Consider the following 18,515-nt stretch of genomic DNA (forward strand, 5'->3'; position numbering starts at 1 on the left):
ATCAAACAAAAGTTTTGTCTTGTGTTCTAGAAAATCCCAACTGATGAAAGAACACTGCAGAGATTGCGGAGGTCTTAAATACTTGTATCCAGATCAGTCATCTTTTCACATCAATCACGTGACATGTTTTCAATCACGTTTTTAAATTCCAAGATCAACTCAGAGAAATAAAAGCATAAGATGTATACAATTAGGAGAAAAAAAGTCATCATATCTATTATGTTTTATTGTATAACAGTTAAATCTATTTTCGAAAACAAACAACCAAAAAATGTTAAAAGTGCCGTAATGTAACGTTATTACTCTAACATTACTTATGTTTTAATGTGAGTTTTACTAAAAACCAAACATAGTTATTGACGTCCATGGTAATCACAAAATAATAATGGGTTTGATAAGCCACTCACATTCAGACAGGTACCACAGTGCTCCTGTTCACACCTTTTACTCCTCAAATATTTTATTATCCATCTCTTTCCCTGTAGTGTGACAGTCCACTCTTCAGAAAAGTGATGGTTTGGGAGATAATGCATAAGATTCTGTAAGCCCTGAAGCAACCAGTCCTTCAAACATCAAGCATATTATGTTCTTTCTGTGTAAATTTCAATTTAGGATGGAATTATGAATAATTACATGGGTTTTCTTTACAAGCAGTTGGCTTTGGAAAATCAATGAGATGAATAAAATCTGAGATAAAATCTGCAGACTTGTCTTGTCTGATAGAACTCATGATAGAATGAATGTAAAGTCAGTGAACTTATTGAAGTGAAATAGGTATAGCATAACTGAATAGTATATTGTGAACATGAAACGATCATGACAGGGATCTGAAGTCATAACTGTATTTATGTAATTTGACATGAAACACCTGAGATCAGGACAGGGATCTGAAGTCATAACTGTATTTATATAATTTGACATGAAACACCTGAGATCCGGACAGGGATCTAAAGCCATAACTGTATTTATGTAATTAAGTTGGCTTGAAAAAGCCAACTTACTGAAATCCTATATTTAAACTTCTTCTTCTTCTTCTTCTTATTTTTCTGGCCAGGACACTAACTCCTCCTAGACCGTTTAAGCTACATACTCCAAACTCGGGTCAGACCTTCATACTGTTCTGACTCGGTGTGCTATATCTTTTCAGACTGGTTTGAGTTACGGTTTTCTTAAAAATTAATATTAAAAATCATAAAAATGCCCATAGACTTTAATTGACAGGATGTTCAGATGACCCAAGCTCCAAATCCCATTAGACTCAATCAACCTTTGATGCTAATCAATTTAAACTCATTCAAACTCATCTAATCCATCTATCTATCTATCTATCTATCTATCTATCTATCTATCTATCTATCTATCTATCTATTTCTATCTATCTATCTATCTGACTATTTCTATCTATCTATCTATCTATCTATCTATCTATCTATCTATCTATCTATCTATCTATCTATCTATCTGACTATTTCTTTCTATCTATCTATCTATCTATCTGACTATTTCTTTCTATCTATCTATCTATCTATCTATCTATCATAAATCATGGTAAACTATGATAAATCATGCTAGAATCAGTAAATCATACTTGAACATGGTAAATTGTGGTATACTATAGTAAATCATGGTAAACTATTGTAAATCGTGGTAAATAATGGTAAACTATGGTAAATCATGCTAGAATCATAATCATACTTGAACATGGTAAATCATGGTATACTATATTAAATAATGGTAAACTATGGTAAATCATGCTAAACTATGGTAAATCATGCTAAACTATGGTAAATCATGCTAGAATCAGTAAATTATACTTGAAAATGACAAATCGTGGTATACTATAGTAAATCATGGTAAACTATAGTAAATCGTAGTAAATCATGGTAAACAATGGTAAATCATGCTAGAATCAATAAATCATACTTGAACGTGGTAAATCGTGGTATACTATAGTAAATCATGGTAAACTATGGTAAATCGTGGTAAATCATGGTAAACTATTCTAAATCAGGCTAGAATCAGTAAATCATACTTGAACATGGTAAATCTTGGTATACTATAGTAAATCATGGTAAACTATGGTAAATTGTGGTAAACTATGGTAAATCATGGTAAACTATGATAAATCATGCTAGAATCAGTAAATCATACTTGAACATGGTAAATTTTGGTATACTATAGTAAATCATGGTAAACTATGGTAAATCGTGGTAAATAATGGTAAACTATGGTAAACATGTTAACAACATGCTAGCAACATGTTAATCATGCTAAAAACATGCTAGCAACATGGTTATCATGCTAGAAACATGCTAGCAACATGCTAATCATGCTAGAAACATGCTTGTCGCATGCTAATCATGCTAGAAACATGTTAGCATTATGCTAATAATGCTAAAATAATGCTAGCAACATGTTAGTCGCTTGCTAGAAACATGCTAGCAAACATGCTAATCATGCTAAAATCATGCTAGCAACATGCTAGTCGCATGCTAGTCATGCTAGAAACATGCTAACAACATGCTAATCATGCTAGCAACATGCTAGTCGCATGCTAGTCATGCTAGAAACATGCTAGCAACATGCTTGCAACATGTTAATCATGCTAGCAACATGCTAGTCGCATGTTAGAAACATGCTAGCAACATGCTAATCATGCTAAAATCATGTTAGCAACATGCTAGTCGCATGCTAGTAATGCTAGAAACATGTCAACAACATGCTAATCATGCTAAAATCATGCTAGCAACATGCTAGTCGCATGCTAGTAATGCTAGAAACATGTCAACAACATGCTAAACATGCTAGCAACATGCTAATCATGCTAGAAAAATGTTACCTACATGCTAGCAAACATTCTAATCATGCTAGAAACATGCTAGCAACGTGCTAATAATGGTAAAATCATGCTAGCAACATGCTAGTCGCATGGTAGTCATGCTAGAAAAATGCTAGCAACATGCTAGTCATGCTAGAAACATGCTAATCATGCGAGAAACATGCTAGTCGCATGATAATCATGATAGAGACATTCTAACAACATGTTAAAATCATGCTAATCATGTTAGCAACATGCTAGTCACATGCTAATCATGCTAGAAACATGCTAGCAAACATGCTAGCAAACATACTAATCATGCTAGAAACATGCTAGCGACATGCTAGCAACATCAGAATCAGAAAGAGCTTTATGGGAAGTCGTGGCCTAATGGTTAGAGGGTTGGACTCCCAATCGAAGGGTTGTGAGTTCTAGTCTCGGGCCGGACGGAATTGTGGGTGGAGAGTGTATGTACAGTTCTCTCTCCACCTTCAATACCACGACTTAGGTGTCCTTGAGCAAGGCATCGAACCCCCAACTGCTCCCCGGGCGCTGCAGCATAAATGGCTGCCCACTGCTCCGGGTGTGTGCTCACAGTGTGTGTGTATGTTCACTGCTCTGTGTGTGTGCATTTCGGATGGGTTAAATGCAGAGCACAAATTCTGAGTATGGGTCACCATACTTGGCTGATTGTCACTTTCACTTTGTTAGGAACATGCTAACGATATGCTAACAACATGCTAATCATGCTATAAAACATGTTAGCAATATGCTAATCATGCTAGAAACATGCTAGCTACATGCTAGTCGCATGATAATCATGCTAGAAACATGCTAGCAACATGTTAGTCATGTTAGAAAAATGTGAACAACATGCTAGCGACATGCTAGCAACATGCCAATCATGCTAGAGACATGCTAATCATGCTAAAATCATGCTAGTCACATGCTAATCATGCTAGAAACATGTTAGCAACGTGCTAGTCAAATTCTAATCATGCTAGAAATGTACTAGCAACATGATAGTCATGATAACAATATGTTAGCAACATGCTATTAATATGCTAATCATGCTAGCAACATGCTAATCATTCTAGAAACATGCTAGCAACATGCTAGCAGCATGTTAATCATGCTAGAAACATGGTAGCGACATGCTAGTCATGCTAACAACATGCTAGTAACTTGCTAATCATGTTAGAAACATGTTAGTTGCATGCATTCTTTCTGTCAAACTAATCTATCATTTTTTCTTTTGAACTAATCTATATCATTCTTTCTAACATGCTAGCAACATGTTAATAATGTTAGAAACATGCTAACGATATGCTAACAACATGCTAATCATGCTATAAAACATGTTAGCAACATGCTAATCATGCTAGAAACATGCTAGCTACATGCTAGTCGCATGATAATCATGCTAGAAACATGCTAGCAACATGTTAGTCATGTTAGAAAAATGTGAACAACATGCTAGAAACATGCTAATCATGCTAGAAAAATGCTAGCGACATGCTAGCAACATGCGAATCATGCTAGAAACATGCTAGCAACATGCTAATCATGCTAGAGACATGCTAGCAACATGCTAATCATGCTAAAATCATGCTAGCAACATGCTAGTCGCATGCTAATCATGCTAGAAACATGTTAGCAACGTGCTAGTCAAATTCTAATCATGCTAGAAATGTACTAGCAACATGATAGTCATGATAACAATATGTTAGCAACATGCTATTAATATGCTAATCATGCTAGCAACATGCTAGTCATTCTAAAAAAATGCTAGTAACTTGCTAATCATTCTAGAAACATGCTAGCAACATGCTAGCAACATGTTAATCATGCTAGAAACATGGTAGCGACATGCTAGTCATGCTAACAACATGCTAGTAACTTGCTAATCATGTTAGAAACATGTTAGTCGCATGCATTCTTTCTGTCAAACTAATCTATCATTTTTTTCTTTTGAACTAATCTATCATTCTTTCTAACTAATATATCTGTCTTTCTTTCTAACTAATATATCTTTCTTTCTTTCAACTAATCTATCAATCTAACTTTAAAGTATAAACTTCTAACTTCTTTAAACTTCTTCAAACTTTCTGGTCAGACTTTCTCAAGCCAACTTAAAGTTTGTCTCAACGAACTTTTTTTTCTAGTTTGTTGTGTAATTTGACATGAAACACCTGAAATGAAACACCTGAGATCAGGACAGGGAACTGAAGCCATAAATGTATTTATGTAATTGGCCATGAAACACCTGAGATCCGGACAGGGATCTAAAGCCATAACTGTATTTATGTAATTGGCCATGAAACACCTGAGATCCGGACAGGGATCTAAATCCATAACTGTATTTATGTAATTGGCCATGAAACACCTGAGATCCGGACAGGGATCTAAAGCCATAACTGTATTAATGTAATTTGACATGAAACACCCGAGATCAGGACTGGGATCTGAAGCCAAAACTGTATTAATGTAATTTTACATGAAACACCTGAGATCAGGACAGGGATCTGAAGTTATAACCGTATTTATATAATTTGACATGAAACACCTGAGATCCGGACAGGGATCTAAAGCCATAACTGTATTTATGTAATTTGTTATGTAATTTGACATGAAACACCTGAAATGAAACACCTGAGATCAGGACAGGGATCTGAAGCCATAACTGTATTTATGTAATTTGACATGAAACACCTGAGATCTGGACAGGTATCTGAAGATATTACAGTGTTAATGTAATTTTAACTGTATGAATGTAATTTGACACAAAACTCCCCCGAAAGTTGTAACACTATGAATATAATATGAAAAACACCCACGATCAACATCAAACATATTATGTTCTTTCTGTGTAAATTTCAATTTAGGATGGAATTATGAATAATTACATGGGTTTTCTTTTCAAGCAGTTGGCTTTGGAAAATTAATGAGATGAATAAAATCTGAGGTTTAACTGCAGACTTGTCTTGTCTGATAGAACTCATGATAGAATGAATGTAAAGTCAGTGAACTTATTGAAGTGAAATAGGTATAGCATAACTGAATAGTATATTGTGAACATGAAACGATCATGACAGGGATCTGAAGTCATAACTGTATTTATGTAATTTGACATGAAACACCTGAGATCAGGACAGGGATCTGAAGCCATAACTGTATCTATGTAATTGGACATGAAACACCTGAGATCCGGACAGGGATCTAAAGCCATAACTGTATTTATGTAATTTGTTATGTAATTTGACATGAAACACCTGACATGAAACACCTGAGATCAGGACAGGGATCTGAAGCCATAACTGTATTTATGTAATTGGACATGAAACACCTGAGATCCGGACAGGGATCTAAAGCCATAACTGTATTTATGTAATTTGACATGAAACACCTGAGATCAGGACAGAGATCTGAAGCCATAACTGTATTAATGTAATTTGACATGAAACACCTGAGATCAGGACAGAGATCTGAAGCCATAACTGTATTAATGTAATTTGACATGAAACACCCGAGATCAGGACAGGGATCTGAAGCCAAAACTGTATTAATGTAATATGACATGAAACACCTGAGATCAGGACAGGTATCTGAAGTCACAACTGTATTAATGTAATTTGACATGAAACACCTGAGATCTGGACAGGTATCTGATTAAAGTGTTGATGTAATTTTAACTGTATGAATGTAATTTGACATGAAACTCCCGGCGAAAGTTGTAACACTATGAATATAATATGAAAAACACCCACGATCTCGGAGAATAACGCTATTTGAACTTTGAAGCCATTTTAGCAAACGGCTTTCCTCCCAATCTGCGCATGATCGTTAACCTATGCAAATTATCAAATAGGCCACGCCTGCCCGATGACGCAATATCTGTTACGCTGTTCTGATATCCCTGGAAAAAATGTGATAAAAAATTAACTTAACAAATGGAGAGAATAAATTCTTTATTGATGGGTAATTTATCTCAGGAAGAGGGGTTAGAATTAAGGCAATTACATCTACAAATTAATCAAGCATATCTAGATATTGCTAAAGGTGCCTTTGTTAGGTCCAGGGCTAAATGGTTGGAAGAAGGAGAGATGAATTCTAGTTATTTTTTCGCTTTAGAGAAGAGGAACTACAAACGAAATTCTCTGACTGTTCTTAATATTAATGGTGTCAACTGTATAGATCCTAATTTGATATCTAATTTTGTCACAGCCTTCTATAAAAACATTTACACATCTGTGTTTGATAAACACAGTTGCGATAATTTTATAAAGAAAGTGCAAGCTCATGTTCAAGTTATCCTGACTTTAAAGCCTTATGTGACTCTGATTTGACTATTGAAGAAATTCGGATAGCACTTCACTCAATGAAGAGAGGAAAATCTCCAGGGAGTGATTAACTGTTGAGTTTTATATTCATTTTTGGGAGTTAATCAAACATCCATTGCTTTTTATGTGCAAAGAATGTATTGATTTAAAAGAAATGACGGCATCAATGAAACAAGGCATTATCTCCCTTGTTCCCAAACCAGACAAGGACACTCTTTTAAAGGGGGGGTGGGGGAGGGGGGGGTGAAATGCTCGTTTTCACTCAATATCCTGTTAATCTTGAGTACCTATAGAGTAGTACTGCATCCTTCATAACTCCAAAAAGTCTTTAGTTTTATTATATTCATAAGAGAAAGTCTGTACCGATTTTTCCCGGAAAAACACGACCGGCTGGAGGCGTGACATGTGGGCGGAGCTAAAGAATCACGAGCGCAAGTAGTCTTTTGCGTTGAGAGCGTTTGGAAGCTGTGACATTAACGTGAGGAGGCTGAGGCTTATGGCGTTACATTTTATTCAAATGTTATGAGCGTGTAAGACATGCTCAAGAGCACATGTTATTTCACACGCGCAAAAATGAACCTTCAGCTGGCATGATAAAAGTACTCGCGCACAAATTCAACAACCGAGAGGTGTACATGTAGCTGCGAGCGAGCGCCTGGCATACTCGCATAGGTTAACTCTGCTTGTGCAGTGGAATCCTGCTCGCGCGCAGCGGGCTTCTGCTCGCGGAGTGCTGTTTTGCTCGCGCGGTGGATTTCTGCTCGCTCGAGTCTACATGACTTTTGACAATTTGGGGGCGGAAACCAAGGAGGGCACTGCAAGGGCGTAACTTTGGGTCTACCATTGGGGGGGTTAAACTTGCGGCATATTAATTAATTAATTAATTAAATAATTTTCTTGTGTAAAAGGTAACATGCTAATTTGCATAATTTAATTATGCACCCCCCCCCCCCCAAAAAAAAAACAAACAAACAAAAAAAAAAAAACGGGTGACTGTATTGGAGCAAACAGCAATTTAAGTTACAATTCAGTGACATTGGTTATACACATCCCTGGCACCCTCTGGCTTTACCTCACAGGACACTGGCAAACCAACATCTAGCCAGCCAACTCCAGTCAACAAAACAGCATAATAACAAAAACAAAAACAACAGCATTAAAAACTTTCAAATAGAGAAAATGAAAGTGCAATTATATTATCACTTTGCATGAAATAAGACTCAAAAGTAGATAAAAAAAATAATAATTGTGTTTGCATTTAGCCTCTGATAACATCAAATTCAGAAACTGAGAAAATACAAGTGTGGACTGACGTTAACCTTAGTTGTGCTTTGATTAATTTTGTCACTTTGCAAACTCCATGCAAAAAAAATAAATAAATAATTATATATATATCAGAATCAGAATCAGAATCAGAAAGAGCTTTATTGCCAAGTATGTTTGCGCATACAAGGAATTTGTTTTAGTGACATAAGCTTCCAGTACACAGAGACACCAACACACACACAAAAAAAAAAAAAGGTAGTCAAATAAATAAGTGTATAAACAATTGTGCTATAAATTATAATGGAATAGGATTGAAAAAGATGCAGCGATGTACTAGGATGGAGGGGTAACAAATAAATATAAGGATGTTGCACTTTTGTTTGCATAAGCATAAGTGGGGAACATTTAACTGTTCATGAGGTAGATTGCCTGGGGGAAGAAACTGTTTTTGTGCCTTGCTGTTCTGGTATTTGCGGCTCTGAGACGCCGGCCAGATGGCAAAAGTTCAAAAATGGGGTGACTTGGATGTGAGGGGTCCAGAGTGATTTTATGAGCCCTTTTCCTCACTCTGGATGTATACAGTTCTTGAAGGGTGGGCAGGGGAGCACCAATAATACTTTCAGCAGTCCGAACAGTTCTCTGTAGTCTTCTGATGTCTGATTTTGTTGCTGAGCCAAACCAGACAGTTATAGAAGTACACAGTACAGACTCAATGACGGCTGAGTAGAACTGTTTCAGCAGCTCCTGTGGCAAGTTAAACTTCCTCAGCTGGCGAAGGAAATACAACCTTTGTTGGGCCTTTTTTACAGTGGAGTCAATGTGATTGTCCCACTTCAGGTCCTGAGAGATGGTGGTTCCCAGGAATCTGAATGACTCCACTGCAGTCACAGGGCTGTTCATGATGGTGAGTGGGGAAAGTGCAGGTGGGTTTCTCCTGAAGTCCACGATCATCTCCACTGTTTTGAGGGTGTTCAGCTCCAGGTTGTTAAGACTGCACCAGACAGCCAGCTGCTCAACCTCTTGTCTGTAAGCAGACTCATCACCGTCCTGAATGAGGCCGATGACTGTAGTGTCATCTGCAAACTTCAGGAGCTTGACAGAGGGGTCTTTAGAGGTGCAGTCGTTGGTGTAAAGAGAGAAGAGCAGAGGGGAGAGAACACATCCCTGAGGGGCACCAGTGTTGGTGGAGCAGCTGTTTGATGTGAATTTCCCCAGTCTCACTAACTGTTGCCTATCTGTCAGAAAGCTGGTGATCCACTGACAGATAGAGCTAGGAACAGAGAGCTGGGTCAGTTTGGTCTGGAGGGTTGTTGGGATGATGGTGTTGAAAGCCGAACTAAAGTCCACAAACAGGATCCTCACATAAGTCCCTGTTTTGTCCAGATGTTGCAGGATGAAGTGCAATCCTATGTTGATTGCATCATCCACGGACCTGTTTGCTCGGTAAGCAAACTGCAGGGGGTCCAGTAAGGGTCCAGTGATGTCCTTCAGATAACCCAGAACCAGTTTTTCAAACGACTTCATGACGACAGACGTTAGAGCCACAGGTCTGTAGTCGTTAAGTCCTGTTATCTTGGGTTTCTTTGGGATGGGGATGATGGTGGAGCGTTTGAAGCAGGAAGGTACTTCACACAACTCCAGGGATCTGTTGAAGATCTGTGAAAAGATGGGGGCCAGCTGGTCAGCACAGATTTTCAGACAGGCTGGTGTAACACCATCTGGGCCTGGTGCTTTTCTTCTTTTGTTCTTCTTGAAGACCTGGCGCACATCATCTTCACAGATTTGAAGAGCAGTAGGTGTGGAACGGGGGATTGCAGGAGGTGTTAATGGTTGTGCAGGGAGATGGTCAGAATGGGTGTTGGGGGTTTCAAATCTGCAATAAAACTCATTCAGGTCGTTAGCAAGCCGTTGATTAGCCTCAGTGCAAGGGGATGGTGTCTTGTAGTTTGTGATAACTTCAGTTTGGAGAGGACTGAGGGCCGAGTCATTGGAAGAAAACTGGTCTTCCAACTTTTTAGCGTAGTTCTTTTTAGCCGCTCTAATTATATATATATATATAATTATAATTATAATATATTATAATCATCTCAAATTGAACCGGAGGTGGTAAATTCCTAATAATAATTTAACGTTACGTAATTTTTTAGGTATTTTAATAAGATAGATACCTAAAATACGTTGCGCATACAACTCAATTAACGCGATCATTATAAAGGTGTTTGAACAACAAAACACATCCACTTGCACATATTTGACAATCGGAATATCAGATATATCCTGCTATAGCTAACAAATTTGTGAAATTAGAATAAAAAAGCAAATAAAAGCAGATCATCAGTCATCAAAGCTGACAAGAAATGAATGAATCGTCTCCATGGGAACCATAAAGCAATACTACGATCAATAACGGTCGCCTTGAAAAACTTTTAAACTTACGTGTGAAAAGTTTAAGTAAGGCTTACATTTAAATGTGTCTTTGTTTTGTTTTGAGTGTATGGTCAATAAATAAAGTAATTAAACGATGGGCACAAAACATGTTTGTCATGTATCTACTCCCCACACTTTGAGAAACGCTCAGCTAACTTAACAGCCAATTTAGTGTTTGGTCAGGATTTTCTTTCTTTTTTTTTTTTTTGGCAGGTGTCGACAAACAATGAAAAATTGTTGTCTGGCTGCCTTTCAGTGTCCTTTTCATCTTTCCGTCAGCTTTTTCCACCCATTCATCCCAGGGACTGCGCAAAATAGTGAACAAACTTGGTAACGTTAGAGAAAGCCGGTTGAATAATACCAAGTAGTCGGTGCGGAGGGCGGGGGGTACGTTACAGATTATTTAAAATATGATACTATCTTTCTTGCTGGCAAATGAAATTAATAAAGAAAACGAACAAAAGTATTTATTCTGAATATTTCATATTATTTTAATCTGAATGGTTTGATGATATTGAGGGGGTTATATTAGTTGGATCTGATTTTTGGGGGGGTCATGACCCCCCTAACCCCCCTGCAAATTACGCGCATGGGGCACTGACCCTCTTATGATTGGTCACTTTCACACAGGGACATCCTTGTACCTTGATTGACAGCTCTCATTACAGGAAGCACGGAGCTGGGTTAAGTTACCACCGAAGAAGAGTGGGAATGAATTAGAATGAGTTTTCTATATATATTAAATGTATCTGCACGTATAAAATGCTGCGCTGATCATAGTTAAATAAGTTACCATCGATGAATATACACTCTAGAAACGGTTGGGTCATTTTGTTTGGTTATTTTATTTCTTTTTAAACACTTTTGGGTAGTTTCAAATTTACCACGTGTTGGGTTAAACCTGCTGGGTTGCGTCGCTGGGTTGTTTCAGGTCAGCGCTGGGGTTATTTAACGCGCCTTGAAGATCGCTCCCCAACTGTCATTTTGGAAGAACAACGGGGCAAAGTGTCACAGGCCAGAGCGGACCACCAATTTAACGGGTCTCGCTCCTCCCTCTAACTTCCACCTCGAGGAGGTCCCACAACTACCCCAATGAATGGACGGACAACCAAGATTAAAATTTAACAATTTTATTTATTTAAAAGTTTGGGGAAAGGGGTAAGGAAACTTTAAAACTATGATGACTCGAACTATTCTTTATCCACAAATACGGATTCCAGTCTCATGAACACTCCTCTTCAGCCCTTCCTCGACAACACTCCACTTCAGCCCTTAATTTCCCACCGACTCCACTCCAGGTAAGTTTAAAGCAAGAGCTAGGCAGTTACCGTGCAGGGGTTCTAGCTCTCAGGTAAATACAGAGTTCAATACACAGGTGAGTATTCACAGGGCTAAGCTGTTAGCGTGCAGGGGTTCTAGCTCTCAAGTAAGTACAGTGTTCCATACACAGGTAGTATTCAAAGGGCTGGGCTGTTAGCGTGCAGGGGTTCTAGCTCTCAAGTAAGTACAGTGTTCAATACACAGGTGGGTATTCACAGGGCTGGGCTTGTTAATGTGAAGAGGTTCTTGCTCTTAGGTAAGTACAGCGTTCAATACACAGGTAAGTATTCACAGGGCTGGGCTGTCGGCGTGCAGAGGTTCTAGCTCTCAGGGAAGTACAGTGTTCAATAGACAGGTGGATATTCACAGGGCTGGGCTGTTAATGTACAGGGGTTCTAGCTCTCAGGTAAATACAGTGTTCGATACACAGGTGGGTATTCACAGGGCTGGGCTGTTAGCGTGCAGGGGTTCTAGCTCTCAGGTAAGTACAGTGTTCGATACACAGGTAAGTATTCACAGGGCTGAGCTGTTAGCGTGCAGGGGTTCTAGCTCTCAATGTAAGTACAGTGTTCCATACACAGGTGGGTATTCACAGGGCTGAGCTGTTAGCGTGCAGGGGTTCTAGCTCTCAAGTAAGTACAGTGTTCAATACACAGGTGAGTATTCACAGGACTGAGCTGTTAGCGTGCAGGGGTTCTAGCTCTCAATGTAAGTACAGTGTTCCATACACAGGTGGGTATTCACAGGGCTGGGCTGTTAATGCGCTACTCACCACTGAAGATATTCAGAGGTCTGTATTCCAAGCAGATACGGGTTTAGTCGATGACTGACGGCTGGTGGGCCTTACAGATGAAACTGCAAACAATACTGGGCTTCCCGCCCAGCTTGACAAGGGGGCACACGGGGGAGGATCGGCTGTTGTCCTTCGCTTCCCTCGTCAAATAAACAGCACAGACGACATGCACAAGGCCGGTGGTTGCCGACAGGGCCAAGGACACAACGTCACATGGATAAAAAAAAAGGATAAGGCTTTGATTTAAAAGCTTACAGGGATTGCTGCGTGGGCAACGACATCCAACCTCCTCCAGAGGCGCCTCCAACACGTCCGAGCTCCAGCTTACTTAAGGTAAAGACTGTGGTTGCCACCAATACACTACTCCTCTCCGTCAGGCCTCTTCCTACGACCAGGGACACAACCACGGACAAACACCACACACCACAAAGGCACTACAATTCTTTTCGTGTGTACACTTCAATATAGCAGCACTCACCACACTCCACACACTCAGTGAAAGAAGATCGGTGGTGTATTCCCGTTTCGGGCTCAGAGTCCTGACAGGGCGGGTCAGATGGACAAAGGCAGGAGGGCAGACCACAGCAGGCAGATATATCGTACACCGCAGTCTCTCCGTCTTTCCCAGCGATCTCCAACGCAAGGCACTACTATCAACACTGAGTAAACACACAAGCACTGAGGATTATCAGATCAACACAAGAGGGGGGGGGGGGATTTTCCACTGCTACGGAGAGATATGCAGTCGGAATCCTTTCTTAAAGGCGGTTAGTCTCCCTCCACATCCGTCATTCACTCTCCACAATGTACAAGAAATGTTCGTAAAGTCTTCACCCACCAGTGCACAGTGTTGTCCTCTCCCAACACGAATTCAATGATCTCCTTCACTCAGGGGCCTTCCAAACGTAGGATCGCTCCTTCAACTCAATCCACAATAAGAGGTAAACACAATATACAAAAGGTCGATCACTTAACTTCCTCCGCACTTCCAATATCCATTTTCCTTGGATTCTCCGTTGCAGCCCGTAAATCACAACATCCACGCCACACCAGCCACTTCCGTATCCCGTGAAAACAACAGCAGAACAAAAACCTACTCCTGTTCATAAACCAGCCCCTTTTATATCACTGCATCCTTCCCGATCCTCCAATCGGTATCCAACACGTCCTCTTCCCACACCTGACATGTATTTTGGATAATTTCCCCACCTTGGGCCAACCGGAACAGAACTTATGTTTCACTTAAATTGGTCCGGGCGGAAATATTTCCCACACTACAGTTCCGCCCGGATTAGTCACCCAGTGACATCCTCCCCCGCCAAATCGTTCTAGTCCCTAGAACGTGGTTGTTCAACCCAATCCCCATACCTCTCGGGGGGCCGTCCTTGGTTCTCTCGTTGGGACCGTCTAGGTGGTGATCCGGGGTCCAGTCCCCTTGGTTCAGCCTCTGGGAGCCTCGGAACTATGGCCCATGCTTGCAACGGCGGAGCGCACACAGTCGGAGCTGGTAATGCCTCTAGGGGAGGTCTAGGGTAGTTCGGGCATGGCCGAATCAAGTTGCGATGTAATACCCGTTCTGGTCCAGCCTTCCCCTCAGGTCGAAGTACATAGACCGGCTGCCCCAGCCGCTGCTGGTGCTGCACCACATATGGAACAGACTCCCAACGATCACTCAACTTCCCTTTCCCCTGTCGCCGGTTGTCCCGTACCAGCACTCTCTCTCCTGGTAACAACGGGGCTTCTCTGGCCGTCCGATCATATATCTGTTTGTTCTTAATTGCGGCAGCATTTATCCTCCCCGAGACTTGCTCATAGGCAGAGTGAAGGCGCTGGTGGTGGCATCTTACCCACTCGGTCAAACTCAAGGTCTCTTCCAACGTGGCCACCCCCAATACCAAGTCTGTCGGCAACCGCACATGTCTCCCGAACATCAGGTAGGTCGGAGCGTACCCCGTAGTGCTGTGGACGCTGTTGTTATAGGCCTGGACCAGTGCAGGAAGGTTACTCACTCAATCGTTCTGATGTTCCTGGTCCAGCGTACCCAGTAGGCTCAACAGAGTCTGGTTGAAGCGTTCGCAGCACCCATTCCCTTGGGGATGGTAGGGGGTAGTATGGGTCTTAGTACATCCATACACCCGACACAACTCCCTGATCACTCTGGACTCAAAGTTCGGCCCCTGGTCACTGTGCAAGAATTCTGGGCATCCGAAAGGCTGAATCACTGCCCTCCATAAAGCGGTGGCGGTCACGTTGGCTGTCTGATCCAAAGTCGGGATGGCCCAAGCATACTTGGTAAACAGGTCGGTGACCACCAAGATGTTTTGGTAGCGGTCCATGGGCCTGCCCAAGGTTAGATAATCCATGGCCAGGATATGCAACGGGGCCCTGGCCTGTATCGGAACCATCGGGGCCTTCACCTCCTTCCGAGCCTTAAACAGGGTACATCGAGGGCATGCTTGAATGAACAAACTCACAGCGGCCTCCATCCCGGGCCAGTAGAAATGTCGCCGCAGAAGCGACAACGTCCTCTCATTCCCCTGATGCCCCAATTGTGTATGGTAGGCCTCTAACAAAGCCTGCACCTGGCCCCCTGGCACCAACACCTGGCGGAACTCCTCTCCCGACTTCGGGTCTTTAATCGTCCTGCACATCACCCCATCTCTCAAGCCAAGGCGTGCCCACTGCCCCAACAACTTCCTCACCTTGTGAGTCTGGGCTCGCCATTCCACCTTCGTTGGCCCCCTCCTCCGTCTTAACCAATGACCTAGCATTCTCAAATCCTGGTCCTCCTCTTGACGCTCCCTCCATCGTTGCGGGTCCCAGCCCCAACTCACTGGCACAGCCTCCTGCGGAGCCCCCGGTACCTCTACAACCCCCACTGTCAGCCCTTCCTCCGGGCCTATCGGTAACTCTCGTTCACTCTCCATCTGATGTGCCTCCGGGAGTCTGGACAAGACGTCGGCATTTGTGTGCTCTCGGCCTGGCCGATATTGGATCTGGTAGTCGAAGTTGGCCAGCTGGGCCACCCATCTTTGCTCCACTGCCCCCAGCTTTGCCGTCTGTAAGTGGACCAAGGGGTTGTTATCTGTTATCACCTGTACTTTAGCACCCCATAAGTAATCTTTGAATTTTTCACTCAGGGCCCACTTCAAAGCCAGCAACTCCAGCTTAAATGAACTGTAATTCGAATCATTCCTCTCTGCCGGGTGGAGGCTTCGGCTAGCATAGGCGATCACTCGCTCTACCCCTTGCTGCTGCTGAGCTAACACCGCCCCAAGCCCGAGGTTACTGGCGTCTGTGTACAAGATGAAAGGTTGTGAATAATCCGCATAGCCCAAGATTGGAGCCTGGAGCAGCTCTTGCTTCAGCCTTTGAAACGCCGATTCACACACCGGGCTCCAAGCGATGGAGGGAGACCCACGGCCGCGAGGACGCCCAGTCCCTGCCAACAGCTGATTCAAGGGTTTGGCAATTTTTGAAAAATCCTTGATGAATCGCCGATAGTATCCGACGAAGCCCAAAAAGGACCGAACTTGCCTCACGGTTTTCGGTGCCTCCCAGCCCTGCACAGCCGCCACCTTCTCGGGATCCACCGAGACCCCCGAGGCACTCACACAATGGCCCAGAAACTTCACCTCCTTCCTCAACAGGTGGCACTTCTCTGGCTGCAGCTTCAACCCATACTGCTCCATGGCCCGGAACACATCCTCCAGATGTCGCAGATGGGACTCAAAATCTGGGGAATAGACGATGACATCATCTAGATATACCAGCGTAGAGTCCACCAACTGGCCACCCAGACACCGCTGCATCAGCCGTTGGAACGTGGCCGGTGCATTACATAGGCCAAAGGGCATACGGTCCCACTCAAAAAGCCCAAAGGGAGTGGTGAAAGCAGTCTTCTCTCGGTCGACCCCCTCGACCTGGACTTGCCAATACCCACTCGCAAGATCCAAAGTGGAGTACCATACAGACCGTGTCAGGCTGGCAAGAGAGTCCTCTATCCGCGGCAGTGGAAAAGCATCTTTCTTTGTGACTTGATTTAATTTCCGATAGTCTACACAAAATCTCCAAGCTCCCGTCTTCTTCTGGACGAGGACAATCAGGGCCGCCCATGGGCTACTGCTCTCCCGGACAATCCCCTTGTCCAACATTCCCTGCAGCAGAGTACGAACCTCCGAATACAGAGTGGGTGGTACTGGACGGTATCTCTCACGACTAGGCAGGGCATCGCCAGTGGGGAGCTGATGTTTCACTACACCGGTACAGCCATAGTCCTCATCATGTCTGGAGAACACATGTTGCCACTTGGTAAGGAGATCCTGCAATTGTTTACTCTGGCTTTCCTCTAGCCCTTCTCCCTGCAGGGACTCTCTGGTCAGGTGAACAGGCACCTCATTTCCGAGCTGTTCCAGGGATGAGTCCACCTGAGCCAAGGTCACTTCTACGACCGTAGGACACACCTGCCGGAAGCTGACTTCCCGGCCCTCTCGCACCTGGTGGGCATCCACCATGGTCACCAGGACCAACCGCTGGTGACGATGTAAATTGACAGGGTAAGGGTTCTCGTTCCGTATCTTCACCGGGACTCGGCCTCGGCGAACCACTGCCAATCCATGGGCCACTGCTACACTCTGGCAGTCCATATGGGGCTCGACCAGCACCCAGCCTGACGACCCGCACTCGTGCGATGGTACTCTTGCCAAGACAATGGCCTCACTCCTTGCCGGTATAGATACTGCGTATCGGCAGGCAACCCGCCCGATACCTTCTTGACTCCCCCGTGCCTTGGCCATGTGTACCCGACGACAATCGGCCTCTATCCTTTCCCATTCTTGTCTTTCTGCCGGTGGTAGGGTCTTCTTAGGCCTAGCCTGAAACAACTCCTCCCAGCAGTCTGCAATTACGTTCATCCCCAACAGGGCTTTTTGGATTCCTAGGCAATGATCTCGGACAATAACGACCCCCTTCTGGGGCACAGTGATTCCATTAATCTCCAAATCTGTAACTAGATATCCGACATAGGGGATCTCCAGTCCATTAGCCCCCCGTAAGGTCAGCCAGGGTGCTTCTGTTCCTTGTACCTGGCTACCCTGAAACAGCTCCTTGGACAGGCTCTCTGAGACTAAGGTGACTTGAGACCCAGTGTCTACCAGACATCGTATCTTCACCCCACGGATCCGTACCTCTACCACTGGGCTATGCCCGATCAGCTGATTCCTGGGGGCGCTCATCCAATTTGGGTCACTCACAGAGGTCCCAGCCACTTGACCCACAGTGGCCGGCCGACCTAAAAATCCCCTTCGGAACCCCGTCGAGAGCCGCATTGGCGACTATAATGCCCTGGCTCACCACACCGATTACAAATGGGGCGTCCCTGTTCGTCCCACTGAAAACGGGCCCGGGCTTCCCGTACTGGACGTCTCTCCAGACCTCGTCTTCCCTCGGAATGCGACCGCACCCGTGACATTGGTGGTAAGCGTTGGGGGCCTCGTCGCATCTCTTCTAGGAGGGTTTTAGATAACTCTGCCATCTGCTCTCGGACATCCTT

Source organism: Carassius auratus, chromosome 18 (genome assembly GCF_003368295.1).
Source record: "Carassius auratus strain Wakin chromosome 18, ASM336829v1, whole genome shotgun sequence".
Taxonomy (NCBI): domain Eukaryota; kingdom Metazoa; phylum Chordata; class Actinopteri; order Cypriniformes; family Cyprinidae; genus Carassius; species Carassius auratus.